At 42.0% G+C, this 18,977-nt stretch overlaps 1 long non-coding RNA gene across 2 annotated transcripts; it reads left to right on the top strand.

Annotated features, from left to right (window-relative positions):
• The first annotated feature begins 9,117 nt into the window (after positions 1 to 9,117).
• Positions 9,118 to 12,596, top strand: LOC310890267. 2 transcript variants are annotated; one of them, XR_014577146.1, is made up of 5 exons: positions 9,118 to 9,329; positions 9,519 to 9,589; positions 9,698 to 9,818; positions 10,914 to 11,046; positions 11,794 to 12,596. It is a non-coding gene; the product is annotated as an uncharacterized lncRNA (long non-coding RNA). The 2 variants fall into 2 exon arrangements; XR_014577147.1 differs by having other exon boundaries at positions 9,118 to 9,589.
• Positions 12,597 to 18,977: the final 6,381 nt, after the last annotated feature.

Genomic DNA, 18,977 nt, shown 5'->3' with positions numbered 1-18,977 from the left:
GACTTGGTGATCTTGGAGGTCTCTTCCAACCTAGATGATTCTGTGATTCTGTGATTATTTTTAGTGTAACCAGAGTAATGCAGTCTTCATATGTAAAGTGTAACTCTTAATGTTTTCACATTTGTTGTGCTCTAATCAGCACAGACACTCTTTCTAATCAATATAGACTCCCACTAAATATTACATATTGGTGCAAGAAAGTTCGTAAGTACACAAGGAGCTGTATATTTATTATTGTATAGACTTCATCCAAAAGCAAAAGAATATACATATATATACATATACATATTTCCAAGAAAGTATGTGCTGGACTAGCCAACACAAACTCTCCAGAGCCTTTTCTCAAACTTTTAGTGATTAGATTTATTCATGCCGGGTGAACAAAAGCAAGTATTAACAATTCATGGCACCTACCTTTATTTTTCTCAATAGCTCCTCTATTCGTACTTAGCATGCAGGAGGTATATATTGTCTGAAGAGGAAAGCAACCATCAGAGAGAAATATAATGTCATTCTATACAATTGTTCTTCTTCTAAGTGGTGCTATTACAGGTGCTATTACACCTTCAGATCGTGGTATTTTGTGTTTGTGTTATCTGAGATCACTTTCTTCTAAAGACAGTTGCAATGTATTACAATGGCTATAGAAAATATTTTAATAAGGATAACGTTTTACAGGCAGCTTCGAGGTTGGAAGTACAGTGCTAGCTTTTTGTTCATTATAACTTCAGTTCTTTTGAATTCCTGACTGACCAATAATTACAGCTCCACTGGAGAGCTGAACAGGTGTCAGGGTACACCTTGAGAAGTTGTGTCCCCATCTGGCTGAGGTCTGCTGTGGTGATGAGACTACACTGTCCCTGCACATTCAGTACTCAGTTCTACAGTGGGAACTACTAAGTGAATCAAATTCAGGCCATAAATAAGCACAAATGACAGTCCAAAAATATGGTGTAGATTTGCAGCTATTATGGATTCAAATAGCTTCTCTAAAGGCAAAGGAATGATAGCTGTTCCTGTGAACAGAATATTGGATGTTATGTGCATCCTTCTCAGGCTTATCTGTTTGGTTATGGCTCTGGCAAAAACAAACAAACAAACAAAAATCTAAAAAAAACTTTCTAAGCTTTAAAATTCTACGTTTATTGCTTTTCAGAGAATATATATATATATATTTGGTGGTAAATCTGAGAAAAGATCAGCAAATTCTCTTTCACTTCAGTGTTTGTAAGAGAGTTATTCTTGCTCTTACTTATGTTAAAGAGATGAATCACGGTTCTTCTCCTCACTTCTCATCTGGTGGCTTTCCCAGTATATTCTAAACTCTTTAATAAACCCTTGAAGGGTATTTTTCTCATCCATTGATTTCATATCTGTTTTACCTCTCATATCTTAACTGCATTAGACCAGAAACCATATATTTATTTGTTCTAATCTCTGGCTTTGACTTTTGACTTAAGTCATGGGGATATCTAAAAGTGGATTATTAACTCCCCAGTATATAAAATAAGTAATATCTTTCCTGTCCTTCCACCGTGGAATTGTTCCTCCATGGAACCAACTTTCTGTTGCACTGCTGGGTCCCACTGAGACACCTCTCCAGACAGGAGTTTGTATAGAGATGGAAGTCAGGATGAGATAAAAGATTCTGACCTAGTGACAGTGAGCCTAAACATGATGAGAACACTAACAAATATTTTTATTATTGTGTTAAATGAGTTCAGCTTTGGGGAGCACAGTGAAATTTGGGGAGAGAGCTGGCTGGTGTCATTGTGAGGCCACTCTCAATTATCTTTGAAATGTCATGGTAGTGAGGAGAGGTTCCAAAAGCTTGGAAGACAGCAAGTATCACTCCTACCTTTAAGAAGACTTTTGTCTGACTGTTGAGCATCTGTTTTTTTAGGAAGTCCTTTTGGAAATGACAGAGCACAATGCATGCTTGCACGTAGTAGCTTTCCTGAAAAGAGGATCCTGTCTGAGCAGTGGCATGTCAAGCCTGTTTCTTGGCTGCTCCATCTCATGCTGGAGTTATAACTTTATGCAATTGAATAAAGGCCTAAGGTGAACTCTGCTGAGCTCACTCCTTCCTTACCAAATACTCTTATGTTCAGCACATATACATATAGTGGAGAAAAATCTAGTCCATCCTCTCCAGCTGTGTGAAGCTTGCAAAGAATATCATTAGCTTGGTTAGTCCTCCTGAGTTCATATTGTGTGAAATGACATGTTTGTACTTCCACCTACTGAGATAAAATATCAAAATCTCTTTGGTAATTCTTGCAAAACAGAGTGGGTGTGTTTTTGATAAGCAAAAATGAAATGTATTGCTTATTACAGAAGAAATTGATAGCCATCATTTCTCATGTCATCTTCTGTTGCGGGAAACTGTAACCTGTAGACAGCAAACATTGCTAGAGCCTGCTAACCAGAAAACCTTTTCAGTTGTGCTGCTTCAATCCTTACATAGAATTTTTTACTGTTTCTTTGTTAGCAGTACACTGCCAAACTCCTTGTGTGAGATTAGCTTACATTGGCTATTTTGATGGTAGAAGTGACTGCTCATCCATTTTTGAAATGATTGTCCCAGACTGCTGCCAAAGAGTAGAAAAACTTGAAAGAATAAAAAGAAAGTCCTTTCTTTAGTCGGGCAGGAAATAAAGATAACAATGATAACAGGAAAGATGAGGACTGAAGAGAGACAGGTGAGGGAGGACTGAACAAAGGCTTGGATGTTTGGCTTCTTGGTGCTTCCTGCAGTCCTATACCTGCTCAAGTGTGATTAAGTTGGTGCTGTTGTTCTGCCTGTTAACTCTTACTGTAGAAGGATTTATTGTGTTGGATGGTTTATATTCTGTAAGCATCTTACCTGTGGGCCAAACTGAGAAACCAGGAGGAGGATGAGAATATACAGGCAGCAGAGGGGAAAGCAAAGGGTGTGACTGCTGGCATTGCTGCCAGTGTACACGAGTCAGTGCAAACTATCGCTGCACCTCATGCAGGGTGGCAAGAACAGGAGAACAGAGCCCTGCACAACCTCTGTGTTATTGCTGGCTGAAGCCTGGCTTTCCACAAACATAATTGAGCTAAGAACCAAATTCTGAATATATATATAAATATAAATAAATACATAAATAAATACATAAATAAATAAATAAACATACAGGAATAAAGAAACAACAAAGGCCAAGAAGTTCACATGCATCTCTTGGTATTGGTTACATGACTGCACACTGCTGCTGAGCAGCAAGCAATCACCATTTGAGGTAGGTTTAAGTCAGTTTAACACACAGTCTCAGTAGCCTTGGCAGACCATGGATACAGAAGCAGTGGGGCTTCTAGTAATCCTTTTTTTTTTTTTTTTTTCTTCAGCCTTAGCTATACACTATGTCCTCTAGGAAAAATGTATGGAAAAGGCCATTGCCAGGGAAAGGAGACAAAGTCTCCCTGAGGAGACAAATTGAGCCTGTCCATGCAAGCGGAATTTCCAAGGGTTACAGGCTGTGGTAGACAAGAAGGTAGTTATAGACAGACTGGGGAGTAGAGAGGTATTGACCAAGAAAAGAAATTTCCCCCAAGGAGCAGGGGAAGTGGGCGCTGTGCTCCAGCTCAAACCTTCAACGAATCAACTGCAGAAGCAAGGATCTGCTTGCATAGAAAGTGATGGCAGGAGAAGAATTGTGTGTGGACGCTTTGTATTCCTACACTCTGTCTCAATTGTTCTGTCTTGCCTTAAAAGGTGAAATTTCCTACTTTGTATTTTAACAAAGCCTGGCACATTAAAGTAAAATCACTTTTGCCCCTGGGGGGAATTGTGCTGTAGGAGTAAATGTAGGTAGCTATGGTTGTACTGACATCCTAACATGATCCTAGATGATAGGACACACAAAATCAGAGTTTGTAATAAATTCTCAGGACATGTTGTAATGCACCTTCAGGTCTTGTTTAGCCATTGACTCAGATCAAAGTCTTGTTAAAGCATGTCCTGGCTCCCATGCAGCTTGAGTACCCTTTTTCATAGGAACAGATAGCATAGAGCAGCAATATGTTTCCACCTCACATCTGGCACACAGGTAGGGCATGCTTCTGGACTTGGTCTCTGGGAAACACTCGTGCATTCCCTAGTTTAGGTACAGCCAGCGCCTTCAGAAACATTTCCATCTTAAGCAGAGATGCCTACTGGGACACGAGTACTGTGTGCTTTGCGGTATGAGTACAAAGGCTCTGCTCTGGCATGGTGACAGAAAATGTTTCTGCGTTATTTGGGATGGTGGAAGAAAGGGAAGGGAACTCATTTCTGCAAGACAAAAGCTGCACTGTATCCTATTTCTACAGAAAAATTAACAAACACACCCCCAGAATTTTGCCAGAGATTGCATGGGTGAACTAGCTGCCTACAGCAGAAGAGAAGAGGAAACCTGGTGTGGTAGCATGTGTAATATATAACGCATGTTTCCAACCTGAATGTTTTCCTCTAGCAATAAGCAAAGAGATTGAACAAAAAAGGGTATCACTTTAATTATATTGTTTTGCTCTGTCCACCAAGCAATTATCTTGAATTTAAAGAAAAACTGTGCCAGAAGGTGCTTTTTCAAAAAAAGGAAATAATCTGTTTCTTCTATACGGTTATCAAATAACTTTAATAGCCTTTTTTAAGTGTAATTCAGAAAGCACATAGGAATAAGAGATTTTCCAACTGCAAAACTCAATCTCAGTAAACCAGACCATGAAATAATACAGTTTTATTTACTGATGCCTTCGGAAAATGAGCACTTTAAAATCTTATTTTAAAAATGAAGCCTGCGTGCTTAGGAAAGATAAATTCAGGAGAAAAACCACCACCACAACAACAAACAAACAAACAAACAAACAAACAACAAACAAACACAAGCAACTAAAGAAAACCTTTACCGTCCAAATTTAAGAGAAAAGGAAACCTATAAAAAATAACTTGTTGGTTCACTACTGATGGAGGACAAAAATGAGACAGGTGGCAGAAGGAAGACTGATTCAGTGACCTCATTTGAGGGAAAGCAGAAAAACCCTGTTACATGAAGAGGGAGCAAACTGAGAAACATCTTCAGGCTATGAAGAGAGCTTTCATGGCCTGAATTGTCCCTGACCTTTGCTTGGAGGGGAAGGCTGTGGAGGTCTGAGTTATGGGCATGGCTGTGCTCATACAAATTTGCAATCACATTTGAATTGGGGAATTAAAAAAAAAAAAAAAATTTCTTGTTTACAGTGACAGAAATATACTCAGAAGACCACTGCTTCTTTCAAGGGCCACGGGTGGGTATTGCTCTTGCAGAAGACCGAGTCCAAGCAGCTCTGTGGATAGAGGAGGTCCCATGGTACCTGTGACCCCACCACAGCCAAGGCCCTGCTGGGGCTCTGCCACAGCCAAGGCCCTGCTGGGGCTCTGCAGTGGTGCACAGCAGAAGTGTGACAAATGAGTTACTTTAGCACCCTGGTACACAAACCTTGGGCATGTGGGGTGACAATCTGCTTGTGCATAAAGGGAGATTGGCAGGGGAATTGAGGCTCAAGTAAAGGGATAGTTTATTAATCAAACAAGGGAAACTAATCCAACTTGGACTGGATAATGATAGGGGAACTTCAGTGCACAATGCCACTCTTATTGAAGTAATCCTGTTAATAAGGCCACTCATGGCCACAACCAGCTAGGAAATGGTACTAGAAATAGCAAATTTAGGTAGGGTAGTCAAACTGGGAGCAAAAAGGAAAATGCAAATAGGGGTGTGCTGTTGAGAGAAGCTTGGAGGGAGAACAAGGGTGCAAGGATGGCAAAAACATGAGTGTGAAATTTTAAAATGCATTAGGAAAAAAAAAAAAAAGACAAATTGGATCCTTTACAGGCAAGAGTGTGCTTGCCAGCAGAGGTGCTGACTTGTGTACTCCAGCCCACCAGGAAGCCAGAAGGACCGCTCCACTCTATGGACATAGCATCCAGATGCAGCGTGGAGGGAAACAGATTCATACCTCCATACTTACAGCATTGTAATTCAGTAGTGCTCACATATGTGATTCATTAGACTTAAAAGCTGTAATTAGCAGCTTTATAGTCAAGCATAATAGTCTGCATTATTATATAATTGTTATGATTGCTGAGATCATTTATTCTTTTGCTCCTCTACCAATTTCCTCATGGTGCGCTCATTAATCAATAAACATCTTAATCAGTTGGCATCAGTTATGCCTGAAGTCTCTGATCCAGTGGTAGAATGTGAAGCCTTGGCTAATGGTATGTTGGAAAGGATGTCATCTTTCAGCAGCCCCTGGGAGCCAAACTTGTGTTACTCTGTGGATCAGATGTATCTCACAGGGATACACATCTTCTGATGAGTGCCAGATTCACTATGGTACCTGTCTGCCTACCTTGGTCAGGAACAAGCACAACCTAATGCTTGGCAAAGGAAGACCAAGCCTTCGTCTCACGTATAAAGAGAGTTGTACTGCTCTTAAAATGAAGATGTTTTTTTTTTTTTCTGCCACAAGCGAACTTCAGTTAATGATGCATTTGGGAATGAAAGTTAGCTGTCATGCAAGGCAACACACAAACCAAACCCCAGCCACTTCTTGTTCCTCAGGCAACATTTTGCAGTATTTCTTTCAAGATCAGATGCTTTATTATTCTGGGGACTCTTGTATCACCTGCTATAATGATGATTGCCCTAAGGACTTTCAAAGTAGTGGTTGGAGAGAGAAACTAAGCTGGTGGGTATTGAAGTAGCTGTGCTGACTTCACCTGGCTTTCCTTGTTTGTTTTAGCCAGAATGTGACCTGCTCTGCCTTTACATGTTTCCTTATGATCCTTACAGTCTCAGATATGCTCACTCTGAGTTGAAATTATTCCACAAATACAAAACTTGTATGACCTGTATTAAATGTTTCAGTCTTTTTTTTTTTTTCTCCTGCTTCTAAAAAAGGTTTATTTTGCTTTGTTTTTAACAAATGAAAATTATCTCAATGAATTATAAATTGTGGTTTAGAAAGAGAATGGAGTGTGACACAATGATGAGGAAGAGAAGTTTAGGGGAATTACATGGATAAGAAGTAGAGCTGTGCTTGATATAGGCTGGCTTCCCATAATTTCCTTCCTACCACATGTTCATGGGATTATAGTGTTAGGACACCCAACCTGATGCATTGGAAATCTAATAATATTTAATATTACTTTCATTGAAATTAAAAAATAAATATATATACAATGATAAATTGAATGGTAGCTTTTGCCTTATGGGTTCTTTTTATGTTTTATATATAGTTAGATAAAACACACCTTTGTAAAGTAATCTTGGTCAGAAGACTGACCTATCAATAGCTTGGCAGTCTCAGCTAAGAACATGTGAACTCATACTTACATGCTGCTTTACCTTTGGTACTTGGATTTTGCACAACCCCATTAAATCCGTAAAGGCCAGGAAAAGAGAGGAGCTGTGAGGTATATTGTATTGGCTGATAACTCGGAGATGTTTTGGTTCAAAGAGATCAAAATGACAAGCAGCACAGGTAAACATGTTTATGGTCTGAAAGATGAAACTGTCAACTTGCCGTGTCAACATGAGGTTTTTATCATGTCTCTTTTTCATCCTGAGTGTTTTTTTTCCTCTCCTTTTCATATGCAGCCTTTAACTTTTGACTTCAACTCATTATTCAGTGCAGGTTTAGATTTGCCATCTGTTTGGTAGCACCTTGTACCTGAAATCCCAAAATAAGAGGAACAAGCCTTGCTAGGAAAATTCATTTAAAATTTGGTCCAGTTGTCCAGAGTTAGTCCAGTTTTACAATTATGTAGTTGAATTTGGTCTTACAGGCCAGCTAATCACAGAAAGAGAGAAACAGTTTTTAGACACCTTAGATTCTTACAGTCATTATAAAAAACTTCATGTAACTCAACCATATCTCATTGCAAAGTTTTACAGACAAATGTTGTGCCAATTCTCTGACAAAGTTCATGGCAGGCTATCAGAAATATCTCACTGGTAGATGACTAAATGGAGAAACAAGAATTTAAACTTTGTGTTTATGCACATCTCTTGTGGGGAATGTAGCAGAAAGAACTAAATTGAGATCCACAGTGCATTAGAGAGCTAATAATAAAATAGGCAGTTGGTACAAAGAGTGAAAAGCGAATATATGTGTATGTTAGGTGCTAATATGTATGTACTAATTCAAAGTGTCACGGTGGTTAATTAGAGACTTACTAACTTCATTTGCTGTCTTTAGATCAGCTAATAACCAGTGGCTAATGGAGAACATTCACGACTAGATTATATGTACAGTATAAAGTCATCATGAATCCAATCAGAAATGTTATAATAAAGCTCTGTAAAATTTTGGATGTCTTTTCCCTATCTCTGCATCAAAAAAAATCAGATTTTTTGAAGAAGACTAAAAAAAAATGCTCACATTTTGAAATATTTCTAAGAAAAACACTTGACATTCTTCAACAATGTGTCTGTTTTTCACTCAGCTGTACAGACAGACGTAATAAAAGTGTGGACTCTGCATAACAAGAACTACTCTTAATGAACAGCATTATGTGCATAGTGTGATTTCAGTCCCTTCTATAATTTTTCAAATTCATAATGCAAGTATTGGTACCATAAGGAGCTAGTTATTATTTGAGACCTCTCAGTTATTTGCTTCTACCAGGATGGAGATCACTTGCAAATTGTGTACAGATTTGCTTTGTATTTCCCTGTAATTACAAAATCATATACAAAATATTTTTTTCTTCAATGCAGCAGAAGTAGATAACATTTTTGTCCTTTATCCTAAATGCTTGTTCAGAAGACAGTAAACCATGCCTTCAAGTACTGGATTTGTTACTGTAGCTTCTTCATAGATTTTCTTAGCTAAAATACATATGCCACAAAACTCAGAGCTTGGACAGTCTACCTACAACCAGTGAAATACTTTAACCTCTGCATAACCTAGCTGTGATCTGCTACCAGCATTAGGCAGCTCCTCTGTAGCTGTCTTAAATATGTAAAAGAGCATAAGTTTTGTTCCTCCCCCTACTCCCCCACTAAATATGAATGTCCAACACTCCCTGCCAAAAAAAAAAAAAAAAAAGACACAACCCCCCCAGTAACTTCAACAGTCCTACCTTTATCTTTGGGAACATAAACACAGGCAGACAGCCTTGCCAAATAACAATATCTGGAGAAAAAGCTCAGTCTACCCCAAGTGGGAGCTGAGGGGCAGGTGTTGGATGGTTGATTGGGCTAGCAGCAGAGCTGCATCAATCATCAGACCAAACCTGAGGCTAGTTTGTAGGCTGAACAAGTTGTCTGTGCTTAGTAAAGGTAAGATTAATATACTGCTCCATATTCCCAGAACAGATAGTCACTTCTTTTCTCTAATTTTTCATCCATTTTCTTAATCCATTAGAGCTTGTTGTTTTTTGTTTTGGTACATTTGTGTGTGTTTCTTTCTTTTTTTCTTGATCGGTAGAGCTGTTGTAGCCCACTATTTTTCCACATTTAATTTAACAGAGGCTAAATTTCACCTGTACTTGGAGGCTTCAGTGGTATCTAAACAGCTCTTGGGAACCCCTCCTGAGCAGGTAATCACCACAGTGCATTGGGAGGAGGTTTGGCCCCTCTGCTGCTCTGAAGAAAATGGCTGAACGGTACAGATCAGTCCTTCCTCTCTTCTCTCATTTTGTGCTCAGACCTCCAGAGTCCTTTGATGTTGTGTTGAAAGCTCTGCACAGGAGCTACTGGACCTATGCTGGAATTGCTGAAGCTTCACTGTTCTGTGATAGTTAGCATCTTGTCTTTAGCTACAAACAGGTAAAGAGGAATATTTCAGCAACTTTTTATCTGAATAATGTTGCTTTGGTCCTTAGTTCTTAGGGAAGACTTAAATAATCAAGACTGGAGTTTTGGGGAGGAACTTGGAGGGCTTGGGAGGGGAGAGGTGAAATACAGGCAAGCACGAAGTGAGGGTAAGCTCCCATGCAGTGGTAAGAGAATAATTATCAAGCTTCAGGTCTGCCAAGTTCAGGGATGGGCTTTAGGCCTGAATCTTTCTTAACGCAGCAGAGTGCTTGGATTCCATCTCTCTTTCACCTCACCGAATGAGTATGGATTTATTGCTACAGAATGGATCAATCCCCAGATCTACTGGCCTAGGACTATGGTGGTTAGGATCAACAGCAACCTGAAATTCCCACTAATGCAACTACCTCATGGGGCATTGGCTCATGAGACCCTTATCCTCATCCTCTGAGGCAGCAAAGCACCTTTCCAAGGGTGAAATTAACCAAGACATTTAGTCGCTAACAATTGATTCACAGCGGCTCTTACAGTAATCAAACGATATTTTTTGTCTTACAGTTGGCTCCCAGACTGTCCAGTTGATTTGAAAGGGAGAAAGATCGCTAGGGTGGGATTTGTCATAGAGTGCTAACTAGATAGCTGAAATCAATTAAACAGCTTGTGTAGCTTACACCTGCTGCCTTGTGTCAATACTGTACAAGGCTGTTTGTCCTAGCCATGATTGTTTGAATTTCTTTCTCTGTAAAAGCATGATTTCTGTGCTGAGTTAGAAGGACCTTAGCTGAGTAGATCAAACTAGTTCATAACTCTTGGAAATTTCCAGCCACTGTGGTTCAGCTTCTAAAGAAAACAAGTCTTAGTGTGGCCTTTACCAGATTAGGCTTTACTGGCAACCTTCACAACCCATCACATCCTGGACAAACTGTAATTGAGTAAATCCAGACAGTCTGGTTGGCAGGGTTAAATGCGTGGGTGTGATAGCTGACCTACATCACCAGAAAGTTGCTGTCATGAAGTGAGGAGCTGTTCTTGTCTTTGTCTCCTAACCACAATCAATGAAATATATTTAACTTCCGTATATTTTTCTTTTCCCTTCTGTTACTCCAGTTCCATTCCCATCATATGGCAGCAGAGATGTTGTACCTTTATTGGGCAGTACTGGACTCAAAGACAAAGCAGGATCATGAAGGGGAATGAACCTCTACCCTCAAAATGAGCACGGTCCCACTATTGCCTTCTGGTAAGTCATGGGAAAAATTGTTAGGACAGGTAAGATCTTGCTGCCTGGGATGTTTGGGACCCAGACCAATGCTGCTGTGAGGCATTGCTCCTTGGCCTGGCAAACCCTTCCTCCAGCAGATGGCATTCCTAGCTCATTTCTCCCTGATATGCACCAAAATAACACCAAGGATGCTTGTGCCCAGTCAAAGCTTTCTTGGCTCTGATCACTGTGCACGGCTGTGTTTTTCAGCTAAACACTAAAAATGTTAATTCAAGCATCAGTTTCTTATAAAATAATAAAGAAAAAAGGGCTATAAACTGCAGCTGTTTTGAGTTCTGGCTTTCTGTCTTGAAAGAAAAGCCTTGGGCTGCTACTGTTTTTATTTTCTTTCTGTTATGATGCCTGGCAAGTGTTTTTTAGGAAAATAAAAACAAGTCATGAAACTGATTTTCATGTGCGTGTGTGTTACTACAGAATAAAGCCACTTTGCTTTTTTTTTTTTGCCTTTTTTTTTCCCCCACTCCTTTTTATCTAAGCTAGGAATCCCCTGCTGAATCTTAATTCATATAACGCATGAAGTTCCAAGAAAATTCACTGCCTTTGAAAAGATGGTATATTTATCATAAGAACCAATATGAATAACATTAGTAATAATAACAAAACCCAGACATTATGGTACATTTGCTCTTTTTACCCTGACAGATAACAGCACAGTCCCTTCTGAGCTTCCCTCAAAGTTTACTGTTGTTGTATGTCTTTCAACAGGCCCCATGCTGACTGGATTGCACATTCTAATTAAGATCTTGCAATAGGCAAAGTGAATGTTACTACTTTTGTGGAACTTTGCTTTTTTATTCCAAAGTCTCTGGAAATTGAAAACAAAGGACCAGCTATTGGCTACAACTTCTAGCATATATGAAACTGTGCATTAAATAATCATCCCAAAATACTTTGTGCCATTTGTTACAGTTACTTTCTAATAAATATTAATTCAACCTCCCAGTTTTAGGAACAAAACAAAGGATTATCATAGACAAAATTCATGCACTCACAGAGGCAAAAATTCACAGCCCTGTCAGATTCAAATTAAGAACACCAGAAAGGATAATTAAACCAGAATAGCTACTGTACCAAATGAATACAAAGTGGGAAAAATTATCCTGAGCTTTAATCCATCTACAATTTGCTGCACCTTATTTAAATATATGAGTGTATGCAAAGCATGCTGCTAATTAGAAATGTTCCTATCTATGGTCTTTCAAAGTGTTTTAGTGCTTTTGAATACTGGACAAAATAAGTTTCTAGGTATGTTTACATGAAGGAGTAATGCAGTCAGGGATAGATGTGCAGCAGTGTTGAAAATTGTGATACTTTGGTGAAAGTAATAGCCAATTAAGGAAACTACTAACCTAATATAGGGACTTGCCATTGTCCAACATTGTTTCAAATCTATCCCTCTTTGGTACTGGCAGAGAACTATTGGCAGCCATTGGCCATTTATGTGGTCTCTGTGAATTGAGCTGGCCTTAATTAAGTTTTTGACGCAGATGTCAGGGTTGCAGAGAACAGCAGAACAACTGGCAGTAGCCAGCAATTTCCTGGCAGGTGCCTCAGACAAAGGGAAAACTTGGGGAGTCAAAAGTTAGGCTGTTAGTTTTGTACTTGAAGGAGATGGATGTGGCTCCTTATTGTGTCATGCCTACTTGAGTCAACTGGGGGAAAGCTATTTCATATATCTTTGCTTCAGTTCTTGACTTATGGCTCATTGATATTAAAGCTTCCTTTCTTGAAAAGGATTCAGTGTTCATTTCTGGTCCAAGTCACTGTAATACACATTGTGAGCACCCTATTGTGTCTAGATGAGAGTTTTCCCTGATCAGGAAGAAATTACTCATGTAGTTATTATAATTACATAAGGAAGAGAGGACATCGGTTTCTAAGACCTTTTAACAGCATCGACTTGGCAAACTCAGGACAGATGCCCATGTTCTTGAGAAGATGGCACCAGGTTGTTTTACATCAGTTTTTATTTACCACTTTCCCTTAATAATGAATACAAATAAAGGGTAATGTAAACAGTTTGGACGCTGGTGGGAATTCTTCGGTAATTTAGCTCTGGCCCAGATGTCATCAACAACACAGCTTTCAGCCAAAATAATTTACTTGTCTTCTTTTGTCATTCTCTGTCTTTCGAAAATGTAAAAATCCACTAAATGTTTTTCAACTGGATATTAGTGGAATTAAACTTACCAGTTTTCTATATGTTGCAGCCTATTCATCTTTAAGGCTCATCATAATCCTAATAGAGCCTGTGTTCTGGTTTTGGCTGGGACAGAGTTAATTTTCTTCCTAGTAGATGGTATGGTGCTATGTTTTGGATTTAGGATGAGAATAACGTTGATAATGCACCAATGTTTTAGTTTTTGCAGAGCAGTGCTCACACAGAACCAAGGACTTTACTGCTTCTCGTGCTGCCCCACCAGTGAGGAGGCTGGGGGTGCACCAGGAGCTGGGAGGGGACACAGCCAGGACAGCTGACCCAAGTGGACCACAGGGATGTCCTGTACCATGTGGTGTCATGGTCACAAATAAAGGCTGGGGAAGTTGGCCAGGGCTGGGTTGATGCTGCTTGGGATGTGGCTAGGTGTCAGTTGGCAGGTGGTGAGCAATTTCATTGTACGTCACTTGTTTTGTATAGTCTTTGATCATTTTGAGTATTAATATTTTCCCTTCCTTTTCTGTCCTATTAAACTGACTTATCTCAACCCGCAAGTTTTACCTTTTTTTCCTGATTCTCTTCCCCATCCCACTGTAGGGTGGCAGGGGGTAGTGAGTAAACAGCTGTGTGGTGCTTAGCTTCCTGCCAGGTTAAACCAGAACACCCTGGTAGAAGTTGTTAAAGGTCATGGTCATATAACGGATGAATCTTTAGAGTTTTACTATTAACCTTAATTCACACAATATCCAAACTTTGCATAATCACTTTATATGATATTTATTTATTCGTTTATTTTCTTTTTCTTTCCCTTGCTGGTAAAGAAGGTAATTACACACTAACAAAATACTAGTTTAGTTTGCAGGGTAGGAATGACTGTTGTGACAAACTGGGTGTAAGATGGACAATTGAACCTATAATGACTTAGGAAAACTGGGAGCAACTTCTCATTTGCACCCTTCTGCCGTAGTTCTGTGCTGCTTAAGAAATTTTTTTGCTGGTGTTTTAGCATGTTCATTATACAGAAAGTAGGGAAAGACATTCTGAGGCCTGGTAAAAGCCTTTCAGAGAAGTTAGAAAGGTACTTTTCATATGCCTTTTTATGTTATACACATTACAGTTTTAAACTTCCTGCGGTTGCTTTCTTGTGCATTGCAAATATACGCAATAGGTGTGATCCATACAATAATTGCAATGTTTAACTTTGGTGATTTTCTGTTTTTGCAATATTTAATTTTCCAAAAAGGAGATTTGTGGAAGGTTGTCAGATGCATTTTGGAGGTCATTACACTTGAGAATGAGAAGACACAGCTGTATTCTGCAGTTCTGAAGTGCTTTTTGGTGTGAATAACTGGCCTACCTATCATCTCTGTGTCCTCAGTCTAGACTTTTCCTCTCTCATTTACCTTGTTCGCCATTCTATATAGTATTGCATTACAGAAGACTTTTCCCCCACAAGACAGAGACACCTTTGCAGTGTTTGCAGTAGCTGCACAGTCCCTGTTGGAATATTCTGATAATGATCCAAAGCTGATAGCAGCTGGGAGGGATTTCTCTTCCCTTTCTTCTCTGGGCAGCTCTTTCAAGGCTAACAAGGTAGTACAGAAACTGTTTTTTGCTATACCTGCTGTTGATTTATTGCTTCCTATGTCTTTTCTGTTTTCAGTGGTTCATTTGCAGTCTGTACTTCTGATTTCTTCCCTGTTCTTCCCCTTTAGGTTATCCTTATGTTAATTGGACTGGTAGTCTCTTATTTCCCCAGAATCTGATGCCGAGAGGTTTTTTGGTTGTATCCATTTGTAAACAATTTTCCTCCACTGCTTTTGATCAGTACATTTCTCTTCTGCTGTTAACACGTGCAGTTTCACTCTTCCGACAACACTGTGCTTTCCTATCGTAGTCATGTTCACTTCAATTGGTATTTCCAGTGTAACTCTATTTATCTCTTCTTCCATTGACTCATTGAATTTTCTGCTTGCTTATACTTATCTTCTCCTTTATCTGATACTGCTTAAGCTCAGCATGAGGATTCCTCTTGTCACCACACTTTCTACCCAGTCTTTTGGCTGGGTCTTTTGGCTTATCTAATGCTTGCTCTGCCTCTGTTGGTGTCCAGAGTGACTGCGGCAGTTTGAGTCACAGCAGCTGTAAACACTCTTCATTTTTCCTCATGTAACACACTCTGTTTTACATTTCTTTGCTCCAATGGTATCTTGACTCGGTTCTTCTCATAAGGGAAGAAATCTCCATGTACTCTACTGTTCTGAATTTTATGTTTCTTTTTTATTTATTTATTAACAGTTTATTTTCAGTTATATTCTTTTCTTTTTGCTGCTTGATATTTCCTTGCATTTTAGGCAGATGACCAGATTGGGAAATCGTACAACTGTGGTTCACATGAACAAGGATTTTGATATATGTTGAATTCTGTGATTCTCAGTGTTTTTATAAGAGAAGGATACTTTTAGCTCTAAAGCTTGAGTATAAAGCATGAATCCACAGTTTCTTAATTTCTACAATTAATGGTTCCTAGCCATTGCCAGTTGTTATGACTTTAGTTGCCATATCAGTTGTTAGCACAAGACTTACTTGTCACAAAAAGTTGTATTTTGGGGGCCTGCCACTCCCATGACACATGATTCTATGTGATTGTGAAAGTTTGTCCTCGCTTTGGACATAAAACAGCATGGCATTTATAATGTTCAAGAACCTTGTTTGAAATCTTGTGTTTATAGATTCATAAGTTCTGAATTGATAAGTGAATTTTTCCATAGCCTCTTAAAATGAGAGCTACTCCACAGTATCCTGTATGTCTGTGTATTTTTAAAGATTTGTTTTGGGGGGAAGGCCAAGCTGGGGAAAATTCCCCAAAGAAAGTTGATGTTTCATCGGGGAGTTCTGAACATGTGGAGTTAAAGAAAATGGAAATGGTTTCATGCCGGTTACTAGCACTTGCTAAAAACACAATAATCTTGTAAATGGGTGTGATAGTTTTACCCAGCTGGGCAGCTGAGCTCCACCACAACCGCTCTCTCACTCCCCCACCCCAAGGGGAAAGGGGGAGAAAATACAATGGAAAGGGCTCAAAGGTTGAGATAAGGACAGGGAGATCACTCAACAATTATTGTCATGGGCAAACCAGACTCAGCATAGGGAGAATAATATAATTTATTACCTATTACTAGCAAGCTAGTGCAGTGAGAAACTAAAAACAAAGTACAAACACCTTCCCCCCATCCAACTTCTTCTCACCATCCACGCTTCCCAAGGCAGTACAGAATAACGGGGAATAAGGGCTGTGGTCAGCCCATGACGCTTCGTATCCACTGCTCCTTCACAGTCACTCTCTGCCCCTGCTGCACTTGGACTCCGTCCCATAGGATGCTGTCTTTTCCAAACTGATCCTGAGGGGGCTGCCCACAGGCTGCAGCTCTTCAAGAACTGCTCCCACATGGCTCCATATCACAGGATACATACCCAGGAGCAAACTGCTCCAGCACGGGTCCCCCATGGGCAGCAGCTACCCCCAGACTCCCTGCTCATGCGTGGGCTCCTCTCCACGGGCTGCAGCTCCTGGTTGCCAAGAAGGCCAATGGGATCCTGGTGTTCATTAAAAGGAGAGTGGCCAGCAGGTCAAGGGAGGTGATCCTCCCCCTCTACTCTGCCCTGGTCAGGCCTTACCTGGAGTACTGTGTCCAGTTCTGGGCTCCCCACTACAAAAAAGACAGGGATCTCCTGGAAGAACTCCAGTGGAGGGCCACAGAGATGATATGCGGCCTGGAGCATCTCCCCTATGAGGAAAGGCTGAGAGACCTAGGCCTGTTCAGCCTTGAGAAAAGAAGACTGAGGGGGGATATTATCAATGTTTATAAATACATGAAGTGTGGGAGACAATGGGATATGGCCAACCTCTTTTGAGTGGTTGGTGGGGACAGGACAAGGGGCAATGGCCACAAAATGGAGCACAGGAAGTTCTGCACCAACATGTGAAAGAATTTCTTCACAGTGAAGGTGACGGAGCACTGGAACAGGCTGCCCAGGGAGGTTGTGGAGTCTCCTTCTCTGGAGATATTCAAGACCCATCTCGACGCCTAGCTGTGCAACCTGCTATATGGAACTTGCTTTGGCAAGGGGTTTGGACCCAATGACCTCTCAAGGTCCCTTCCAACCCCTACAATTCTGTGATTCTGTCATTCTGTGAAACCAACATGGGTATGGACAGCAGCAACATCTGCACCGTCAATAAGAGAGAGATTCTTTCAGTAACATTTCTTTATTTTCAGAAGTTATGCTGCCAGGCGTGGGGTGCCCGCCTAGTGCCGCCGTCGGGGCGGCCTCTTGCGGGGCTGGGGAGAGTCCTGCAGGCTGCTGCTGGCCCTCCTCTTCGGGGCGCGCCGGCGCCCCCCAGGCAAGCAGTCCCTGCCCTGGGCAGAGGGACCTGCTGCCGCCTGCCCTGGCTCCTCAGGTGCCTCCTCCTCTTCTGTGGTGGCAGGGGCACGAGTCCCCCCAGGAGAGGTGGTGTGGCTGTGGGCAGCTGCGGGGCTGTCCTCCTGGCTCCCTGCAGCATGGGCGTCCTGGTGGTCACGCTGCCGGCGGATCTCTGTGCTGCACAGCTCCACAGCAGCAGTGATGAGCCGCACCACGAAAGGCAGCGTCTGGTTTTTGAGGCAAGGCTGCAGCGCCCGCACCAAGCCCTCCTCGTCGAGACCGTAGACGCACAGGTAGCCGATCACCGTGCTCAGGCCCGCAGCCACCTCCCACCACTCGGAGCCAGAGATGGTCTCCAGCTCCTGCTGCAGCCACGCAAGCAGGGGCTCGACGTTTTCTGGGTGCTCGCGGAAGAAGGCTGCCCAGACCTCGGGTGGGAAGCTGAGGTCAGGAGCCCTGGGCACTGGCTCCACAGCCTCCTGCTCCTCCTGCTGGTCCTCAGCCAAGTGCTCTGCAGGCTCTGGGACAGCACACTCCAGATAATCGTCGTCTGATCTCACCGAGTACTTTATGGTGTTGATTGTCTCCCTGCAGAAGGGGCACGATGGATCCTTCATTGCCCACCGCAGGGCACAGCCATAGCACAGCCGGTGGAGACAGGGGGTCATGTAGGCGACATCATCCCAACTGTCCCCACAGGCTGGGCAGATCCAGTCCGATGGCACATCCATGGCCACCGGGCTCTACAGTGGGCTGGGGAGAGCTGAGGTGAAGAAGCTGCTCCCCTGCCCCGGCGCTGCAGCTGCCAAAGGCTGTCTGAACCTGCACAAGGGAGAGAGGCCAAGGTCACTCATTGTGCCAGGGTGAGCAGAGGCAATGCCCCCCTGGCACCTCAGCAGAAATCCCCCAGCCCCACGGCTGGGCCGTCCCATGCCCCCTGTGGGCTGCCCCAGGGCACGTGTCCCCGCACAGCTCACCTGCGCTGCTGCGAGCGCGTCCCACGGGGCCCCGGCTGCCTGAGCCAGGCAGGGCCGGGGAAACACAGGCAATGACTGTGGGGACAGGCACTGAAACAGCTGCCAGCGGCCCCACAGCACGGCTCTACCAAATCCTCGCTCGGTGCTCCAAGCCTCGCACAAGCGCTCAGCAGGAGTCAAGCCACGAGCTAGGCTGACGTGGCCTCTGCTGGCGCCCCAAGATAAGCAGCGAGGGCTGCGAGGTCACAGCCCATCGCTCAGTGATGTCACCATGGGCCATCTGCCCCAACAGGGCCTGTAGCACTTTGCCGCAGATGTCACAAAGACTG

The sequence above is a fragment of the Anser anser genome, assembly GCF_964211835.1.
Source record: "Anser anser genome assembly, chromosome: Z".
Classification (NCBI taxonomy): Eukaryota; Metazoa; Chordata; class Aves; order Anseriformes; family Anatidae; genus Anser; species Anser anser.
Note: the sequence above shows the minus strand (reverse complement) of the source record. Positions and strands in the feature narration are given on the sequence as shown.